General features: G+C 39.2%; 1 protein-coding gene across 2 annotated transcripts in view; it reads left to right on the top strand.

Annotated features, from left to right (window-relative positions):
* The window catches only part of TSC22D1 (TSC22 domain family member 1), a 123,831-nt gene that overhangs the window by 102,298 nt on the left and 2,731 nt on the right, over window positions 1–18,802 (top strand). The window lies entirely within an intron of this gene.

Raw genomic sequence — 18,802 nt, 5'->3', positions numbered from 1 at the left:
TTTATGCTTGTTGCTCTGGAGAGATTTCACGTACTCTCATGTCTTTGAAAACATCCTATTCTTAGCTTCTTCCTCATTAGTTAAAACTTTTTCCTTTTTCATGCACTGCTTGATTTTTTTTTGTTTTTAATTAATGTATAGCTGATTTACAAAGCTGGTTCGGTTACACTCACTCACACACACACACACACACACACACACACACACACTATAGTCTTTTTCAGATTCTTTTCCATTCTAGGTCATTATAGGATATTGAATACAATTGCCTGTGGTATGCAGTAGGTCCTTGTTGTTTATCTGCTTTGTATATAGTGGTGTGTATCAGTTAATCCCAACCTACTGCTTGGTGTTTTTGAACCAGGGTCGTTAGACATGTTTGGGATTTGAATGAGTGCTTTTTTTTTTTTTTTTCCTTTAATATACAAAAGTTAGAAAAGTTAAGATTTGCGAAAGAATAGCAAACAGTCTTGTAAGATATCAAACTATGAGTAGCTGCTAATATGCTTGAGATGTGTGTGTGATTGTTTTTCCAGGCAGCCTGATCCAGCTGGATGCAGTTTCCTGTGTTCAGCTAACATTGCTTGAGCACCTAAGCCTAAGCAAAGTGTGAAATACGAATTGTGCTCAAGTTGTTCTGTAATGTATAGGCTGTGTTGGAACAATCTGTGTTTTCCCAATATGCTTTACAACAGAACAGATTGTGCCTGATAGTCTCTTCTAATTTAAAAAAGCATGATCTGTAGCTCTAGGAAATTTTCTTGCATTATTTTATGATACTTTCTTCTCCTTCATATTCTCTGTTCTGTTTGCACAAATTTTGAGTTTTTATTGAACATTTGCTGCGGGTGTTAGTCCTTCTAAACTGCTGTCCTGGGACTTCCCTGGTGGTCCAGTGGTTAAGACGCCTCACTTCCGATGTGGGGCAGGGAGGGCGGCACAGATTTGATCCCTGGTTAGGGAACGAAGATCCCACATACTGCGTGGCATGGGCAAAACATACAAATAGAAAAGAAAGCAATCCAGCTTTTGAAAAACTGCTGTTTTTTCTCTTCTTTCCTATTTTTCCCTTTTTGGTATTTGTTCTGGTCCTGAGATATTTCTTCAGCTTTACTTTTCATACATTCTAGGAAATTTTCACTTGTGCTTTTATAATAGCAGTTTTTCAATTTCCATGAGTTTTTGTAGTGTTTTTTTTTGTTTTCTACTCCACCCCTCTCCATCTCCATTATTTTATCCACGTAATCTTTTAGCGTCTTTAAAGCTTCTTCATTCTCTTGGTTTCCCCCAGGTTCCTTTTTCTTTGGGTGGTGGTTCTATTAGAGAGTAGTTAGGCCTTGCCCAGTTATCAGTGTTCTTGCCTGGAGAATCCCAGGGACGGGGGAGCCTGGTGGGCTGCTGTCTGTAGGGTCGCACAGAGTCGGACACGGCTGAAGTGACTTAGCAGCAGCAGCAAGGATAGGTAAGGGTCTGTTTTTCTTTACAGATTCTCATTTTGCCTGTAACTTGTACTTTGAGAAGCCTGTGCTTTAGAAGTATTGGATTCTTCAATGCATATCAGCTATCTTCTGATATGTCTTACTTTGTCTTGCTTCTGTATGTCTTGCTTTGGTTTCAGCTTGATGAATTGCCATCTTTTTTCCAGGCTGTTGAAATCGACATCTCTCACATTTACTCTATCCTTCTGTATTTAAAACCAGATTCCCAATCTCTTTAGTGGTTTGTTGGCAGCAGTAGGGGTAATATAATTGACTGTATTCAGTCTACCATATTCACTCGGAAGTAGCTTTGAACAGCTTTGTAGCTGAAGGAAATAAACTCTGTGAGATTCTTATGGCTTCATGAAACTGTATAAACGAAGATTGAGAGAAGAGAGCTGTCACTATATTTCTAGTACTGGAACTTTGTAGGCGGATGATTCCACAAAAGGACATCACTTGTGTATAGTTCCAGGCAGGAAAAGTTTTTGAGGTTTTATTGAAAGGTGAAAAGCACCCCTAAATAATCACTGAAGAAACTAGTTTAGGAGCATACCAAATGGTATGTAATATGTATGGCTATATTGCTATTAAATGCTCTGCAGTGCTTCTTAAATGCACTGTGTATCATAATGCTGATTTCAGCCACGGTTCTGCCAGAGAAGAAAGGAGTCTTTCGGAGTACCAAGAAAGCCAGGGCCATCCCTTGCATTGTGTACCGCTCACCACACAACCCCATGATGCTTCATGATGGCTTGACATTGTATGGACTCATGACTATCAGATGAGCATTGCCTCTTCCTGTTCTGTCTCTTTGATATCCTTTTCCATGACTGATTCCTTCATTTCCTTCAGGTTTTTACTCAAGAGTCACTTTCTCATGGAGGGCTTTCTTGATGACTTTATCTGAAATTTATCCTCTCTGATCATGGACATTCCCACTTCCATTCTTTTTCTCCTCAGTATCATCACTATCTCCTATACTATTTAAATTAAAATTTTTTTAAATTTATTTTTATTGAAGTATAATTGCTTTACAGCGTTGTTTCTGCTGTACAACAAACTGAATTAGCTATGTGTATGGCAGAAAGTGAAGAGGAACTAAAAAGCCTCTTGATGAAAGTGAAAGAGGAGAGTGAAAAAGTTGGCTTAAAGCTCAACATTCAGAAAATGAAGATCATGGCGTCCGGTCCCATTACTTCATGGAAAATAGATGGGGAAACAGTGGAAACAGTGTCAGACTTTATTTTTTGGGGGGCTCCAAAATCACTGTAGATGGTGATTGCAACCATGAAATTAAAAGATGCTTACTCCTTGGAAGAAAAGTTATGACCAACCTAGATAGCATATTCAAAAGCAGAGACATTACTTTGCTGACTAAGGTCCGTCTAGTCAAGGCTATGGTTTTTCCTGTGGTCATGTATGGATGTGAGAGTTGGACTGTGAAGAAGGCTGAGCGCCGAAGAATTGATGCTTTTGAACTGTGGTGTTGGAGAAGACTCCTGAGAGTCCCTTGGACTGCAAGGAGATCCAACCAGTCTATTCTGAAGGAGATCAGCCCTGGGATTTCTTTGGAAGGAATGATGCTAAAGCTGAAACTCCAGTACTCTGGCCACCTCATGCGAAGAGTTGACTCATTGGAAAAGACTCTGATGCTGGGAGGGATTGGGGGCAGGAGGAGAAGAGGACGACCGAGGATGAGATGGCTGGATGGCATCACTGACTCGATGGACCTGAGTCTGAGTGAACTGCGGGAGTTGGTGATGGACAGGGAGGCCTGGCGTGCTGCGATTCATGGGGTCGCGAAGAGTCAGACACAACTGAGCGACTGAACTGAACTGATAGATATATTTGGTCTTCCCTGGTGGCTCAGATGGTAAAGCGTCTGCCTACAATGCAGTAGACTGGGGTTCAGTCCCTGGGTGGGAAGATCCCCTGGAGAAGGAAATGGCAACCCGCTCCAGTATTCTTGCCTGGAAAATCCCATGGACAGAGGAGCCTGGTAGGCTACAGTCCATGGGGTTGCAAAGAGTCGGACATAACTGAGCAACTTCACTTCACTATACATATATTTGGAAATGGCAACCCACTCCAGTATTCTTTCCTGGAGAATCCTGTGGACAGAGGAGCCTGGTGGGCTGCTTGCTATCCATGGGGTTGCACAGAGTCGAACATGACTGAAGCGACTTAGCAGCAGCAGCAGCAGCATACATATATTCCCTCCCTCTTGTGTCTCCCTCCCAGCCCTCCCCCATCCTACCCCTCTAAATGAATATTCCTTGGTTTAGATCTCTATTGAATCAGAAGGTGGTTCTCTGCCCCATCCTACAGTAGATGAGATAAACGCTGTACAAAGCACACAGTGTCTTTGAACTTCACTTTCTAAACCTACAGAAGAAGGAAATTAGAACTAGATGATCTCTAAGGGCCATTTCAGCTCTAAAATTCTGCAGAGACCAGTAAAAGAAACCCTCAGGCCCAATGAAGTCACAGAGTTGGAGTCCGAGAGACTGTAATATGGAAATACATCCCTTGATCAAAGCAGAAGGTATTTATTAAACACATAGTGTCCCTAGCACAGAATTATCTTTTCCAATTGCTAATGTTTACCTAAGTCTGCATTTGAAATTCAGGAGCTATGTAATCCTCTAGTATTTATCTTCACCTTTGTAAATAAAACTGCTCAATTGAGCTTCATCTACTTGTTTCAAGGTCACCAGGGACCGACTCTAATGGCCCTAGGTGGTTCTCTGTGTACAGAATAATGGTTAATATACTCCCCACTGGCTCTTCTTTCTCTACTGCTTATCGTTGTTATCATAGGGAAATTAACATTAAAAAATAGCTTAAAGTAACTAGTTACTTTTAAAAAGTTAAAGAAGAGCCTGAAGCATCTGTTTTCCATAGCTGTGCAAAGGTAAAATAGAAATAGTATTCATTCCTGATAGACTTGCACAAGGTTCTTGAAATAGCAAATCATAGTCAGGGTAACTTTTCACTTCTTCAGAGTTTTATGTTTTTTGATTCCAAAATCTTTGATGCCCATTTTGCCCGTGGCTTCTGATTTTCATAATCTACCACAATTTAGCAAAAGCAGTGATTTATGAAGAAGCTTGGCTTTGAGGAGCTTATTTTTATGACGATAAAAAGGAGAAAAGAGAATGTTAATCATTTGAATCCTGTTGACTCTTTTAGCATAAGGGCATCATTTTGGAATTAATAGTTATGTTAGGGACTTCCCTGGTAATCCAGTGGTTAAGACTTCACCTTCCAGTGCAGGCCTTCCCGTGCAGAGGGTGCAGGTTTAGTTCCTGGTCAGGGAGCCAAGATCCCACGTGCCCTAGGGCCAAAAAACAGATGCAGAACAGAAGCAGTGTTGTAACAAATTCAACAAAGACTTTAAGAATGATCCACATCAAAAAAGTCTTAAAAAGATAGTTATATTAAATAAAACAAATTATATAGAGAGAGGCATGTGCAGACAGGTATGGAAGAACCAGAGATTGCTTCTAGAACTTTAATTTAAAAGTAATTGTACATATTTAGAGAGAAAATATACAGAAAGAGACAGGAAAAATATATTTATAGAGAGCCTTATGTGTGTGTATAAATAAATAAAAGGTTAATTTAAATTTGCTAGTATTTTGTTAGGATTTTTGAAATTCTTCCTCTGAGCAAGTAATTTGTTGAGTCTTCTAATCCTCATATGGGATTTAGGAAACCTGTAATATCAATATACCTCTGTTCTTCTGCAGGTTAATTACCAACAAATTTGATAGCTTTAAAACAAAGCAAAATTGTAGTTTAAAATTCAAGCCCAATAATACATTTCAAATAATTATAGAGCAGTTAGTTCTGAAATAGACTTTTTTTTTTAGTTCTGGTCAGTGAAAGTATTCAAGTCCTTGTATTATAACTTTTTAGTAGCTTTTTTTTTAACTCTTTGCTTTTACTTTAAAATATTTTTAGTCAAAATACATGCATAGGTAACTAGAGAAGTAAATTCATAGAAACAGTAGCATGATGATTACTGGGGCCCGCGTGGGGGATGGGTGTGGGGAATTATTTAATATGCATGGTTTCAGACTTGCTAAAAGAAAAAGTTGTAGAGATCTGTTTTACAACAAGGTATATACTCTTAACAATACCGAACCTTACACTTAAGATGATTAAGTTGATAAATTTTAGGTTATATGTGTTTTACCACAATAAAAAAATACACATGCATTTATAAAGATCAGGTAGAATTAATAGAGAAAAATATTAGCTGTTCCTTTTTTTTATCCTCTCGGCTGCTACCTAGCCACTCTTTTCTTTCATTTTTTTAAAGTGTGATTTACATACAGTAAAGTTTCTCTCTTTAGTACACAGTTCTACAAGTTTTGACCAACACAAACAGTGGTTATACCATCACCACAATCAAGAAATGAAACAGTTCCATCTTCTACAAAAACCTCTCCTCTCTTACCCCAAGGCTCTGGCAACTTCTGATCTGGTTTGTTTGTTTGTTTGTTTTTTGTCCCCATAGGTTTGTCTTTTCTGGCTTCTTTCACTTAACCATAATATATTTGAGATTCATTCGTGTTCCTGGGTGTATCAGTACTTAATTTCTTGTTATGGCTGAGTAGTATTCCGTGGTATAGGTGTACCTTGATTTGTTTATCCATTCTGCAGTTGAATGACATTTGGGTTGTTTCCACTTTTGAGCAATTATGACAAAGGGCTTCCTTGGTGGCTTAGCAGTAAGGAATCTGCCTGCAATGCAAAGAGCCACAGGAGATGCAGGTTTGATCCCTGGGTTGGGAAGATCCCCTGGAGGAAGGCATGGCAGCCCACTCCAGTATTCTTGCCTGGAGAAACCCATGGACAGAGAAGCCTGGCAGACTGTAGCCCGGCAGGCTTCTCTGTCCATATGGTCGCAAAGAGTTGGACATGACTGAGTCGACTTAGCACGCACTCACTAACTTAGACTGGGATTATTGGGTTTTATGGAGAATGAGTCTAACTTTATAAGCAACTCCTGAACTGTTTTGCAAAGCAGTTATACCATTTTGCATTCCTGCCATCAATACATGAGCATTCCAACTGCTCTGCAGCCTCATCAGCAGCTGATATTTTTAGGTTAGCTTTTTAAAAGATTTCCCCCCTCTGATATCTCATTGGGGCTTCCCTGGTGGCTCGGATGATAAAGAATCTGCCTGCAATGCAGGAGACCTGGGATTCAATCCCTGGGTCGGGAAGATCCCCTGGAGAAGGGAATTATGTTGCTGTATCTCATTATGGTTTTAGTTTGCATTTCTGTAATAATTAATAATGTTTAACATTTTTTCATGTGCTATTTACCAATCTTCATCTTCTTTGATAAAGTGTTGTCCATTAAAAAAAAAAATTGGGTTGTTTCCTTGCTATTGAGTTTTAAGAATTCTTTATATATCTGGATATAAGCCCTTTATCAGATGTGTGACTGGCAATATTTAATTACAGTCTATAGTTATATTTTCATTCTTGTAACCATGTCTTTCAAAGAACCAAAGTTCTCCATGTTAATAAAGTCTAGTTTATTGATTTTTTTTCCTCTTTTATGGATGGTGCTTCTTGTACCATATGTAAGAAACTTTGCCTAACCCAAGGTCCCAAGGAATTATAGTCTGAGATTTTACATTTAAGTCTGTGGTCCGTTTTAAGTTGATATTTCATGTGGTGAAGAGGAATGGGTCAAATTGGGTTTTGTTTTTTCATATGCATCTAGTTGTTTCAGTACTGTTTGTTGAAAATATTATCTTTCTGCATGGAGTCAGTTTCACATCTTTGTCAAATCAGTTTCCATAGATGCATGAGACTGTCTCTTAACCTTTCTGTTCTATTCCATTGCTCTGAACATCTGTCCTTTTACCAACACCATACTATCCTGACAAGAGTAACTTTACAGAAAGTCCTGAGTGGGAGTCCTTCAGCACTTTTTTTAATGTTGTTTGGCTCATTCTAGTTCTTTTACTTTCACATATAAATTTTAGAATCACTTTATCATTTTTTATAAGATGTCTTGCTGGAATTTTGATTGGGATTACATCGAATCTATACATTATTGTGGGGAGGGATAATTGACATGTTAGCCATGTTGAGTCTTTCAGTTGGTGAACACAGTTTATCTCACCATTTATTTGATTCTCTTGGATTTCTTTCGTCAGCATTTCTTAGTTTTCAGCATACAGATTTTATGCATATTTTGTTAGATTTTACACCTATTTCATGTACTTTTATTATATTGTAAATGGAATTTAAAAAATATCAGCGTTTAATTGTTTATGCTAGTACGTAGGAATACAATTGATTTTTCTGATTGAACTTATATCCCATGACTTAGGTAAACATGCTTATTGTTAGTTCCTGTAGTTTTTTTAATGCATTCTTAGGGATTTTCTGTATAGGCAATCTTGTGCTAAGTTGCCTTAGTCATGTCCAACTCATTGCTACCCTATGGACTGTGTAGCCCGCCAGGCTCCTCTGTCCATGAGATTCTCCAGGCAAGAATACTGGAGTGGGTTGCCATGCCCTCTTCCAGGGGAGCTTCCTGACCCAGGGTTCAAACTTGAGTCTCTTAGTCTCCTGCATCGGCAGGCAGGTTCTTCACCTCTAGCACCACCTGAAAAGCCCCATAGACAATCATATTATCTGTTAATAGGACAGTTTTATTTTTTTCTTTTTAATCTGGATATCCATTCTTTTGGTCTTCCTTCCTTCTTTTGTTTTTTGCCTTATTGCCTGCCTGTTACTATTACCTCCAGTGTCATATATTGAATAGTATTGCTGAGCTTGGCCATTCTTGCCTTTTTTTCCAATCGTAGGAGGAAAGCATTCATTCTTATATTGTTAAGTGTGATGTGAACTGAATGGTTTTTATTAGGTTGAAGAACTTCAGTTCCTATTTTGCTGAGAGGTTTTTTTTATTATTATGAATGGATGTTGAATTTTGTCAGATAGCTTTTTCCCGCCTCTATTGAGATGACCGTGTAATTTTTCTTTAGTATGTTGTCTAAATCATACAGTGAATCATATTGATTTTCAGATGTTTACCTTGCCTTCTCAGAATAAATGCTGTTTGGTCCTGATTATATAACTGGTGTCAGGTTGCCAAAACTTTTTAAATTTAAATTTGCTTATTTTAGTTGGAGGCTAATTACTATACAATATTGTATTGGTTTTGCCATACATCAACATGAATCCACCACAGGTATACACGTGTTCCCCATCCTGAACCCCCCTCCCTCCTCCCTCCCCGTACCATCCCTCTGGGTCATCCCAGTGCACCAGCCCCAAGCATCCTGTATCCTGCACCGAACCTGGACTGGCGATTGATTTCTTATATGATATTATACATGTTTCAATGCCATTCTCCCAAATCATCCCACCCTCTCCCTCTCCCACAGAGTCCAAAAGACTGTTGTATACATCTGTGTCTCTTTTGCTGTCTCGCATACAGGGTTATCGCCAAAACTTTTTGAAGAATTTTAGTATCTCTGTTCAGTAGGGCTATTGGTCTATAGCTATCTTCTCTTTTTTTTTTTATAATATCATTGCCTGATTTTAGTATTAGGGTCATGCTGGCCTTGTAGAATGAGTTGGGAAGTATTTTCTTCTCTTTAGTTTTCTGGAAGAGAGTTTGTATAGAATAGGTATTATTTCTTCCTGAAATGTTTACCAGTGAAACAAACCATCTGGGCCTGAGGGTTTTGGCATAGGAAGATTTTAAATTACAAATTAAGTTTTAAAGGAGACCATTTAGGTTACCTGTCTCTCCTGAAGTGAGTTTTGGTAGTTTTTGTTTTTCTAAGAATTTTTTCATTATATCTAAGTTGTTATATTTATTAAAATAAATGTAATATGCTATGTTTCTTTTTTTTCCTCAGTTCAAAATATTTCCCAATTTCCCTTTTATTTGACCTCCATAGGTTATTTAGGTATGTGTTATTTCCAAATATTTGGAGATTCTCCAATTAATTTTCTGTCATTGATTTCTAATTCAGTTCCAATATGTGTATACAGCATGCTTTGCATGATTTGAATTCTTTTAAATTTACTGAGACTTGGTTTGTGGCTCAGAATGTGGTCTCTCCTGGTAAAAATGCCATGTGTGCTTGAAGTGAATGTGTAGTCTGCTGCTTCTGGATGGAATGTTCTCCAAAAACCAGTTAGGTCAAGTGCTTGACAGTTACTCAAGTGTTCAGTATTCTTATTTTCTGTTTATTGTCTTTCAGTTACTGAGGATTGTTGAAAACTACAGTTTTGGATTTTTTAAATTTCTCCTTACAGTTCTATCAGTTTTTGCTTAATACAGTTTGAAGCTCTGTTATCAGTGTTTAAACACTTAGGATTTTTATGACCTCTTGATAAATTGATCCTTTTATTCATTAGGAAATGATTTAGCTTTGCACTCTACTTGGTCTGAAAAATGTAGCCTTTTCAGCATTCAGCATCTGATTATTTTAACACAGAGGATCTTCTTCCATTCTCTTATTTTGCCCATTTATGCCTTTATATTTAAAGGATTATTTCTTAAAGCCAGCAGTAGTTGTGTCTTGCTTTTTTATCTAATCCAACAATCTCTACCTTTTAAGTAAGGTGCTTAATTGAGAACATTTACATTTAATGTGATTATTGCTGCAGGGTTTAAGTGTACTGTCTCATGGTTTGCTTTTTGTTCAGCCCTCTTTTCTTTCCTTCTCCTTCTTTTAGATTGTATTTTCTCTAATGATTCCATTTTATCTTCTTTATTGGCTTAGTATTAATAGGTATTACTCTTTGTATTGTTATTTCAGGTATTACTTTAGAGTTTGTAGGGTCCATCTATAGTGTTCACATCTACTTGTTAGTAATCTTAAGAACTGTACAGCAGTATCCATTCCTTCTTCCCTCCTGGTCTGTGTCTTACTTTGTCATACATTTTACTTCTATGTATGACATAGCCCCTCTTCACTCATATACTGTTACTAATTTTGCTTTAAACAGTCAGTTATTTTTTTAAAGAGATATAATGGGTTTTTTTTTTAAGAGAAATAATAGTTAAGGGAAATATTTTTGTGTTTAACTACATAGTTCCCACTTCTGACACTGTTCATTCTTTTGTGCAGAATTTCTTATAGTGATAAATTTCTTATCCCTGGCAGTGATTGAGTCCTTCCAGCTTTCTGAAAAAGAATTTCATCCTCATTTTTTTTTCCTTTTTTAAAATATTTATTTATTTGGCTGTGCCAGGTCTCAATTGCAGCACGCAAGATCTTTCATTACCGCATGAAAGATCTAGTTCCCTGAGTAGGGATTGAACCCAGGCCTCTGTGTTGGGGGCACAGAGTCTCAGCCACTGGACCACCAAGGATGTCCCTCATCTTTATTTTTGACAGATATTTTCACCGGGGACAGACTTGTAAGTTGGTAGACTTTTCAGAATTTCCTCTCAGTGCTTGAAAGATGCTGCCACACTCTTCTGTCAACCAGAGGTCTGCTTCCAGTCTCATCTTTGTAGCTCTGTGTATAATCTAATTCTTTCCTCTGGGCAGCTTTTAGGATGATCTCTTTTAAGCCATTTGATGATGATATACCTTGCTGCAGTTTTCTTCATAATTCTCTTGCTTGAGGTTTGTTTAACTTCTTGGATCTATTTTTTTCAATAAAGTATGGAGAAAATTGCCATAATTGCCTCAAATATTTTTCCCCTTCCTTCCTCTCTTCTTCAGGGACTTCACTAGAGATTTATTTGGTGGTTTGAAATTGCTCCACGGTTCAATGATATGGAGCAATATTAATTTTTTTGTTTTTTCTCTGTTTTGTTTTGGTTAGTTTCTATTGCTAATATATCACTAATATTTCTGCCCTGTTTAATCTGCTGTTAATCCCATCTTTTTTCCCAAATCATATGTTTCATCCTGTAAATTGGGTTTTCTGCAGTTAATATGCTAATGTTTACCTGTACTTTCTTGAACATATAAAACATGGTTATAATAATTTCAGTGTCCTGGTCTACAAATTATATCATCTCTGTCATATCTGGGTCATATTGATTGATCGATTTTCCTCCCCATCATGAGTCATATCTCCCTGCTTGTTTGCATGCCTGGTACTTTTCATTGGATGCCAGACATTGTGAATTATTGGTTTATCTCCGAGCCTTATTTCGAGAAAAAATTAAGTTACTTGGAAATAGTTTGATCTTTTCAAAGCTTCCTTGTATATTTATCTATTTTATCTTTCATTGAAGTCTAGTTGAATTACAGTGCTTTGTTAATTATTGCTGTGCAGCAAAGTGACTCAGTTATTCACATATACACTCTTTTTCATATTCTCCTCCATTGTGGTTTATCATAGGATACTGAATACAGTTCCCGGTGCCGTCCAGGCGGACCTTGTTGCTCACCCTTTCTATATATAATAGTTTGCATCTGCTAACCCCAAATTCCTACCCTTACCCTCTCCCACCCCCTTTCCCCTTGGCAGACACCCGTCAGTCCAGAACGAACTTTGCATCATGACTTCGGCACTATCCTTCTAAATATCTGGCGTCCTGTGTTTACAAGTGTTTTTTTTTTTTCTTTCTTACCCAGGCTGGTGGCAACACCAACCCTGTGTGATTTCCAGAAGCTGTTCTGCTGCTTCTGTTGCTGGCTCTTCCCCAGCCTCAGGCAGTTTCCTCACCTGTGCTAAGTACTCACCTGAAACCTGGGAGCAGAGCAGCTCCTGGAAGACCCCATTCTCCCTCTTGAAAATATTTTTTAATCAAAGCAATACCCGTACATACCTAAAAATAGAGTGAATAGAAACAAAAGTTAGCAATTTTCTTTTTTCAGTCCATAAATTTATGCCTCAGCAAGCAGCCACTTTTAATTTCTCAAATTTACCCACACATGTCCATGTAATAATATATTTGTACTGTTATTTCTTGCTCTGTCAAGAGCATTGTAGGTATTATATAATCAAGTCGTAGTAGAGGAGGATTTAGCACTTTTACACCATTCTTAATAGACATTGTTTTTTCCTACCATGCATTTCTTCTTCCCACAACCTTCCCAGTAACCTTAACTTTTTAAAGTTAAACCAGTAAAACAATTTTAAGAATTATTATAGTCAAGTTTTATCTATGAACATTCTTTTCTTTTCCTTTACTTTTGATTTCTGCAAAACTGTAAAACTGTCTCTGAACTTACTTAGTTGTTCCATGAGATCTGGTTCATACCTGGCTTTAGCCCCCTCCCCCCACAAATGCTCAGATCTATTATATCATGTCTCTGTTTATTCGCACCAAAGTGCTGCCTCCCAAAGGCTCTCACTTCCCCCCACGATTACATACCTGTTGCTGCTAAGGTTTGCTTATTGGCACCTGCCATCCCCAGATTTCCTTCCCCATCATCTTCTTTTGGGCTTTTTCATTACATCATGCAGCATCTTAGTTCCTGCACCGTGGATCGAGCCCATGCCCCCTGCAGCCCTAACCACTGGACAGCCAGGAGCGTCCCTCATTATCCTGTTGGTTCCCTTCCTCCTCTCCAGCATTTGAGTCCCTGCTTCATGTTTCTCATGCCATCTTTTCTTTCGGGGGAATGTATTTTTTTTTTTTAATTTTCATTTTATTGTGGTAAGAAGACTTAACCTGAGACCCACCCTCTCAAAGTTTTACATTTTCAACATCATATTACTGATTTCAGGTGCAAGGTTGTACTGCCAATCTCTAGAACTCATTCCTCTTGCTTTAAACCCTTTTCCCTGATTTGCTCCTCCATTTCGGTTTCTAAAATATCTGAAAATGTTCTTGTGATACATTTACATTTAAATGATTTCACCAAGTAAAAAACCTTTCTCTCTTAGAATTTTATAAGCAGCTTCTCCATTGTTTCCCAGTGGCCAGAACAGCCATTCTGATACTGGTACCTGTGTTTGTACCTTGCTTTATTCTGTTTGGGAGCTTTTAGGATTTTTCTCTGTCCCAAATGATCTTTAGTTTTGTCATGACACGCTTTGGTGTAGGGCTCTTTTCATTGATGGCGGTCGCCATTTGGTCATCTCATATAATCAGGAGACTTGCACCCTTCAGTTCTGGACATACTCCCAAATTATTTCTTTGGTAATTGCCATCCCTCTGGTCTCTGTTTTTGGAATTCACTCTGTTTTGCTCTTGGCCCTCCTCCTAGATGGACCCGCTTAGTGTCTTGTATCTCATGTTTCCATCTCTGTTTCTTTTGTTCTGTTGTTTTGGGTAAGATTTTCTCAGCTTTATCTTCCATCTTTTCAATGGAAATCAAGGAAATTTAAAGTATGGTTGAATTTTTCTTAAATTTTTTTGACGTTCTTTCTTGTTCCAACAGTGTGCAGGACCCCAACAATAAAACATTATTCATGGTTTATCTGCAATTCAGCTTTAACTTGGAGTCCTGTAGTTTCATTTGCTAAACCTGGTAAAATGACCCCCAGCACCTAGTGAGAGTGGACCAGAAAGGGAAGGTGGCGAGCAGTCCCTAGACAACAGCTGTTTGGTCAAGCTCGGGGTTCTGTGCTTTAGCCTCTTCTGCGGCAGTCAGTTTAGATTTGCAAGGACTTTGGATAGAGGGACAAACAGGTTCTCTTGTTTGAGTGGTGGGTCACCAACTGTACCTATATTGTTGTTGCTGTTGTTTAGTCACTAAGTCCTGTTTGACTCTGTGACCCCGTGGACTGCAGCACGCCAGGCCTCCCTGTCCATCGCCAACTCCTGGGGTTTACTCAAACTCATGTCCATCGAGTCAGTGATGCCATCCAACCGTCTCATCCTCTGCCTCCCCCTTCTCCTCTAGCCCTCAATCTTTCCCAGCATCAGGGTCTTTACCTATATTGTACCTATCAAGTTTGGAAGAAGAGCACATGCCACTGAATTAGCATATGTGCTATTAATATGCAGAAGTGATTGAACTGGAATCCAGGTAAAAAGGCACTTAGGCAAAACAGAACAGAACAAAATCAACAACAGATAACCACCCAGTCTTAAAGGTCTGGGCCTTTTCCTGTGATCGGATTCCCCACTGGAGTGAGACCTCTTGACCTCTGCCCAGTGTCTGAAGGGGACCAGTATCATCCATGCCTTCAGGGGTCTCTCCTGGAGGCATGCGAGTGTTTATCCTGTCCTTGGTTAAACTCAGGGCACTAAACTCACAGATGTTCTATTTTGCAAATGGAAGAACCTTTCTGTAATAGCTGGAAAGTAATTTTAGTCCTCTGGGCCTCAGACATTCCTGACCCGTGGACTCTCCTCTAGAGAGATCTGTAATCTTGTTGCCTTCTTTTTGAAATTACGTCTTTTTAGTTTTCCATTTAAAATCTATCTTATCCAAGCTACCACATAACATTGAGCAGAGTTCCATGCTCTATACAGTAGGTCCTTGTAGGGTATACATTTTAAATATATCTCTGTGTACATGTTCTTTCCAAACTCCCTAACTCTCCCTTCCCCTCATCCTTTCCCCCAGGGAGAGTGGATACTTGTTTGTCTATGTATGGCTGAGTCTCTTTGCTATTCACCTGAAATTGTCACACCATCATCAATCAGTTGCACGTGTGTGTGTGTGTGTGTACAGAATTAAAAAGTCAAAAAAAAGAAAGTCAGACTTAACAGATCTAACAAAAGGTATAACATTCATAGAGATTAAAATTTTTTCTCTAATTAAAAAGAAAATCTATCTTAAAGGAACCTAGCACATTTATCAGAGAAAGCAATGGCACCCTACTCTAGTACTCTTGCCTGAAAAATCCCATGGACGGAGGAGCCTGTCGGGCTGCAGTCCATGGGGTCGCTGAGAGTCGGGCACGACTGAGCGACTTCACTTTCCCTTTTCACTTTCATTCATTGGAGAAGGAAATGGCAACTCACTCCAGTATTGTTGCCTGGAGAATCCCAGGGACGGAGGAGCTTGGTAGGCTGCCATCTATGGGGTCGCACGGAGTCGGACACGACTGAAGTGACTTAGCAGCAGCAGTATATTTATAGAAAAGATAGGAAAAGAAATAGATTTCTAATTATCTTTTTTCCCAGCAGATTCTCCAGAAATATATTACAGATGTTCAAGGGTATATGTGCAAGGATGTTTCTTGCAAGTGTGTCTAAAATAGCAAAGTGTTGGTGATGACCATAATGTCCCACTGTAGAGATATCGGGTAAACAGACTGCAATTCGGATATTGGCTTCTATTAGGTTAATACTTGGATGATCAGTTGGAATGAATGAAATGAAAACATGACCAGCTTGTAACTTTCTATTTTCAAGAACATCACGAATAAATAAAATTCAGTTAATTTATTAATCTTCTTAAACAAGTGGGAATTTAAAATTCTTTTCTATATATGATCTTAGAGTTTTGGTTTTTTAAGCTCTTTTTACAACTTAAGTGATGCTTTACTTTTTCCTGTGTCGTTGACATTCCATTTAAATTTGTAAGTGACTTAATCACATAATGATAACTAGCGATTTAGCAGCTTAAAATTTCCTAAAGTAAAGGATTCTGCTTACGAGAGAATGTTTGAGAGAGGGAAGACCATATGTGGGTTTGTGTGTGTGTGTATGTAACTTCTAAAATATATAGAAACTGTAATGTAGTGAATAATAATTGTGCCTAGATTCATAGACACACAGACCACATATCTGCTTCCCAAATAGTGATTTTTGAGCTTCTACTTACTGTTTTCCTTTTGAAAATAAATTTGTATCATAATATATAATTTTTGTAAATTGTAAATATGCCAACACATATTTGAATAGCACTTGAATATCATTTGTTATTCAAAAGCAAAGCTTTAAAGTTTAGAGAACAATATAAACCTTACAATGACAAAGAATGATACTGCCGTGGTGTTTTAACCCCAAAGAGAATTAATTGCCCTTTCATCAGCTTCCACATTCACCAGATTTGGTACCTAACCATTTTGGACAGTTTCTAAAACCAAACACACTCTGCCAACATTGGGTCAACTTCAAAGACTATCTAAGAGGCTCCACTAGCAACTTAAAATTTGCTGAAGTAAAGGATTCTGCTTACGAGAGAATGTTTGAGAGAGGAAAGGCCATATGTGGGGGGGGGGGGGTGTGTGTAAATAGAATACGTACCTATACATGTTCTGTGGTCAAGTTTTATGTTGGAATTATTTGTGATGATACAATTTGCTTATTTGAAAGTCTTTAGTATTGAAGCTTTTTGTTTCTGTTTTTATAGGATTATGCCATTAGAGGGCAGTATTGTAGAGGCTTAAATGTACCTTCTTAAACATACTGAATTGCCAGCTGTTTATAACCGATAATAATCAAGTGACCCTAAGGCCTTAGACTTATAGTATAAACTTTAAACTCAGTTGGTACATTCTTACAAATATTTTAAATTAATAGAAGAAAATTATGTAACGGGTTAAGCTATTTCACACTCAGATCTTTTAATTTTGGTTTAGAGAAGGGAATTATTTGGTCAGTGTGGCTATAATGTTGACATACAGACTTTACAGTATCTCAGTTCTGCTGATGTAAGAAGGCTCAAAGGACTGACTCTTACAGAAATTGCACTTAACATCTAAAAACTTTCACTTAAAAGTGAAAATAGATGTATGTAGGAAGCACTCCAATCCTCTTGCCTGGAAAATCCCATGGGCAGAGGAGCCTGGTGGGCTGCAGTCCATGGGGTCGCTAAGAGTCTCGGACACGACTGAGCGACTTCACTCTCACTTTTCACTTCCATGCATTGGAGAAGGAAATGGCAACCCACTCCAGTGTTCTTGCCTGGAGAATCCCAGGGACGGGGAGCCTGTTGGGCTGCTGTCTATGGGGTCGCACAGAGTTGGACACGACTGAAGTGACTTAGCAGCAGCAGGAAGGATTCAACCTGTGGGGTTTTTCTTTACCACCCCCCCCCCCCCGCCAGCTATACACGGAAGGAAATGCAATTTTAAGGTTTATGGCAATGGGAACTTTTGAGATCTCATTTCATCTGGTAGATTCCTTTTGGCCTCAATTTATATATGTGTAGCAAAGACTATGTACTGTTTTTTGTTTCTACACATAATTGATAAACTCATAGAAAGGCAGAATCTCTCAAGGAAATATGACTTTTTCCCTTTAAAATTCACTAGGTTAAAAAAAAAAGTATTATTACAATATAGTTATCTTTATAAATTAAACCACCCTTAAAGTCCTCCAATTACTGCTGCCTGTTACAAAGAGATAATTGAAATCGAGATACTCCAGCTCCTGCGAGTCTTTAAGTGCTGGGACTGGGCATGCCCAGTAGCTCAGACGGTTCTGGTTGCAAATAAGCAGCTTTCGCCGTTCGGCAGCCACGGGGACAGGCAGCTCCAGGGACGGGGTCTGACTCCCTTAAACGTAAGCACGTGCGGAGCCCTAATCGCATTTTCAGGACCCCTCGGCGTTTTCCGCCTGAGCACTGCTCGGTTTTTCCTTGATCTTGGAGGCCCCTGCGGCCCGCTTCTCAGCCCCTGAGGCTGCGGCCTGTGCCAGCCCACCCGAGGAGCCGGTGGGGAGGCTGGGGGCGGGGTGGGGGTGGGGAGGGGGCGGGGAAGCGGGAGGAGGGCGGGAAAGGGAGGAGGGGGCGGATCTAGCGGCGCACTGGCCAATCGGCGCGGCTCTTTCCTGCATATATTTTGCACGGAGACTGGGAGCCCTAGACTGGTGCCTAGTGGAGCCCGGCTGCTGACCAGGGAGCCTTCTCCGCCCAGCAGTGGGATCTGCGTCTTCCCGGAATCTCCAAGCCCCAGAAGCCGGGCTTCTTTCAATTAGTGCCGCCGTTTCTGTTTCTCCCTGAGCTAAGTAAAGCTAGAAGATTTTTATCTAGCCCCAACCAGGCGGCTAGTATTCCCTCTTTTTTTTTTTTTTTTTTTCCTGCGAGGGTGTTTTTGGCTGCAGTTGCATGAAATCCCAATGGTGTAGACCAGTGGCGATGGATCTAGGAGTTTACCAACTGAGACATTTTTCAATTTCTTTCTTGTCATCCTTGCTCGGGACCGAAAACGCCTCTGTGAGACTTGACAATAGGTAAATGTCGGCTGGGATACTTTTAAAAATTTACTCGTGAGATCCTTGTAATAATGCAGGTGAAAGATAGCCCGGCGAATTCCTTTGTCCATTGCTGAGAGGCTACGGTGACATGGATGTTGCTTTTTGAAATGTTCCGAATAGCCTTGTTTTTGCAGGTCTGGCCAGAGCAGTGTTTAACCACATTATGTAATTTAGCCTTTGTGGCTCACTAAAATAGGGAAATGTCTGGATATTCGTTAGGAAGAGAGTGGCTGGTGTTTTTCTGGAGGATGATATA

The sequence above is a fragment of the Budorcas taxicolor genome, chromosome 12, assembly GCF_023091745.1.
Source record: "Budorcas taxicolor isolate Tak-1 chromosome 12, Takin1.1, whole genome shotgun sequence".
Lineage (NCBI taxonomy): Eukaryota > Metazoa > Chordata > Mammalia > Artiodactyla > Bovidae > Budorcas > Budorcas taxicolor.
The sequence above is the reverse complement of the archived record's forward strand: the minus strand, read 5'-3'. Positions and strand labels throughout refer to the sequence as shown.